This window comes from Rattus norvegicus, chromosome 2, assembly GCF_036323735.1.
Source record: "Rattus norvegicus strain BN/NHsdMcwi chromosome 2, GRCr8, whole genome shotgun sequence".
Classification (NCBI taxonomy): Eukaryota; Metazoa; Chordata; class Mammalia; order Rodentia; family Muridae; genus Rattus; species Rattus norvegicus.
The window spans coordinates 3504596-3508092 of record NC_086020.1 but is presented as its reverse complement, the minus strand read 5'-3'; the positions used below and the strand labels follow the sequence as shown (position 1 = coordinate 3508092).

The window sequence follows — 3497 nt, the reverse complement described above, 5'->3', positions numbered from 1 at the left end:
CCCCTTCTCCTCTCTCTTGAGACCCTCCACTCCATCCTCAAGTACCACCTTTCTTCTTCTATTGCCTAATCACAGACTCTATCCATTTTTGATGAGCTAAACTAAGAAGTAAACTTTACAAAGCAACACTTGGGGTACGTGAGGATCTGCTCCTCACGGCTTTCAGATCTTGGGAGCCAGTATGTAGGGAGCATTTAAATACAAGCAGCACCACACCAACTCCACCAATAACTTTTCCTTATCTGACCAATAACCAGCAACATCTTTACCTAATACACACCCCATACAGATATTTTCAGATCCTAGCACCCATAGCTATGGCTTCTGGTAAAATGTAAGTACGTGTCACATTCTTACAAACTCAAGACAAAGTGAGCAGATTATCCAGTGTTTCCACAACAGTCCTGTATGTAATCTGCAAGAATTTAAGGGTCATCAATAACAATCCAAAAGAAAATGCCACTAAACAAAGACAACAGCCATGATACATTATATTCCAAAGTTACAACCATGAATTAAGCTTTAAAGGGAAGTTACATAACCTTTATATTTTAAAGACTTTTAAAATAGGAGTCTCACTTGAAATTATGCAAAGTTCATTTTTGACCTCTGAGTGTGGGCCATGCACCCCGACTGCCCTGGCCTGAAAGGCAACACCATAGTATTCTTCTTCACTTGGCTAGCTGACCTGTTCCACAGTGCAGCAGTGTACATGGGGCTCTTCACAAGCAGAGTGAGCTACTCTATGTGAGATTCATGGAAATGCAAGGATACACAGTCCTCACTGGAGGGCAAACTAGACAAGCACATGGAGAAAGGATGTGGAGGAATAGTTGGAGAAATCAGAGACCAGGACACAAGATAGTGAAAGAGAAATCGCTGAGAGTCAGTCTGTGACTAATATAATTTTTTAACTGTTGCTCCTGTAGAATGAAAAGGAAAGTTGCTAACAGGGTAGAAAACATCTGCATCCTAGGAATCCAGGAAGGGTTTGTAAAAGGCCCCAAACATGTGCAGAGATTAAATAGCTCTAAACGGAATCATCAAAGAGATGATTCAGGAAACAGCACACAAAGGAAGTCACAGATGGATCAAATGCTCTGGTTACATTGACCTAATTTCTTAATATAAGGAACAAGAAATCAGTTTCCAAAAAACACGAATATGCTTCATCTAATAATACAAGTCAATATTAGACCTAATTTTTATAGAGCTAATGTGTAGAAGTCAAAGAAACTAACTTCTAAAATGGCTCTTAGTACATTTAACTTTTGTGCGATGTCTAATAATGACTCAGAGAATGTGATATTGGAAAAAAGTAGAAGAAAGGCATTGGAAAAGGAGTTTTAGGCACAGGTTTGGCTGTAAATTTAATACAAGACAATCTAGTCCTTCTATATCTAGCAAATACTTTTACAGCCTCCAGATGGTTCACAGACCTTAAGATACAAAAATCAATGTCATAAAGTTAAAACAAGAATATAGTATCAAGGTATTATGACCACTTTTTTTAAAGGAAAGGAATATTTCATTTTGTCCCCTTTCAATAGCAAGTGGAACTTAAACATTTCCTCTAATATTTGACTTCTGGTGGACCATCCAAAAGAAATGAAGGAGATGTGGATTATAAAAGGATGTTAAATATTTTAAAAATCCAGTGGCTAGTAAGATGCTGCTAATTAAGTAAGCAAAGAAAATATTCTGCTGCAAAACCATGCTTGGCCAGCCAGTGATGGAAAGCAAGACAAAAGAAGATTAGTATCCTGCTACTTTCAAAGAACAAGCACCTACCCAGGTCAAAATCTAGATGCAGACTACTAAAACAAGCAGCTGACACAGAGTCTACCCACCAGACTGAGCAACAAAGGAACTTAGAAACACCACCAAACATGCACAACTGTTTTTTTTCCCCTCATTTTGACAGATATTCACTCAGTATTTTCTTAGTTTTCAGCATGGGACATGTACTGTGTACTTCCTTCAGTTACACATCCCTTACTTTCTAGAAATTAAATTTTATCTGTTTAATAATACAAATTAGGAAATTCAGAAAGAAAAAGCAACCTGGTACACAAGTATGCTGAAGAAACTGACCAGAGACAATGAAACAAAGACTCAACAAGCTCAGGAAGTTATCCCAAGATCTACTGACACAAATCACTAATCTCAAAATTTTCTGAAAACATTTAACAGCTAATAAGAACCCTAGAAAACTTGAAAAACTGATACACATATAAAATATAAATTTGTGTACAATCACCCTTCCTGGTGCACCGTGTAAGCAGATGATGGCAACCAAGAAAGACTAATTCCAGAAAAGAAATCCATTGGCCAGATTCTGCTTTGCCTCCTCAGGGTCGTTTCTAAAATAACCGTTTTTTTTTTTTTTTTTTTTTACTTTATCTGCATTTATTTATGCTGAATTTTTTCCCGTGCCATGTGTTTTTGTTTCCTCAGTTTCTTCTGGGATATCTTTTTCTTCTGTCCAACCTCCTCTTCTGGCTTTGGAACAATCTGTTCCTTCTCAGTGAGCATCATCTTGATGTCCCAGATGGAGCTCATGTATGGGTTAATCTGGCCGTGAGTTCTGTAGGTTCGTCTGCGCATCTTAGGAGCCTTGTTCACCTGGATGTGTTCATTGACCAGAGAATCTACATCCAACCCCTTAAGTTCAGCATTACACTCTGCATTTTTAAGCATGGGCAGCAAAAAATCAGCACTCTTTTTTGACCACCGTCCCTGTGACCAGCCCCACTGTTTGGCCTGGGCGTACCTACCAACTCCACCATTATACCGCCGGAATGGCACACACTACCTCTTTAAAGTGACATCCTTCAGATACTTGGTGGCTTTGCGGATATGCATACCCTTGATGGCCTGGGCAGTTTCCAGGGTGTTCTTAAAGTGAACACGAAGGTTTGAGCCTCTTGACTTGCATGATTTCGTGGGGTTTTCTGGGTCAAGGGAGTAGAGAACCATCTTCACAGGTCACCTCTGGCTGCTTACAGGAAGAACAACCATTGTTTATTTAAATCTGGCAAAATAGGTAACAGAAGGTACTGGGATAAAACCAAAAACTAAATCCTTTCTACTGTGCTATATGTCTTTCTTCTCATTAATGTGTTCCTAAAACAATGATTTTTTTTAAATATTTGTGGTTTTACAATTTATTCTACAAGGAAACCAATGGGAAAGACTTGCCAATTTCTTTAGAACTGTAATGCAGGGTAGTAAAACAAATGAAGATCTTGTGATTGTAAAGAAACTAATTTTCCAGGACAGTTAAGGAAATATTTCTTTTAAGAAACCAGCTCACTCAAATGAGGCATTTCGACTCTGGTTACAATAGTCATTGTGCCCTTCCTTGAGTCGGGGTTCCCTGCTCTGTAGCCTTCCCTTGAAAGTTCTGTTCTCTTGGTGTCATATCCTGAAAGCCGAGGTTAGGTACCATGGTGTCTGCTTTTAAGTTCTAAAAAATATTGAAGAACATAAATGTT

General features: G+C 38.5%; 1 pseudogene; it reads right to left on the bottom strand.

Annotated features, from left to right (window-relative positions):
• Positions 1-2407: 2407 nt before the first annotated feature.
• Positions 2408-3007, bottom strand: LOC134485560 (large ribosomal subunit protein uL22-like; annotated as a pseudogene).
• Positions 3008-3497: the final 490 nt, after the last annotated feature.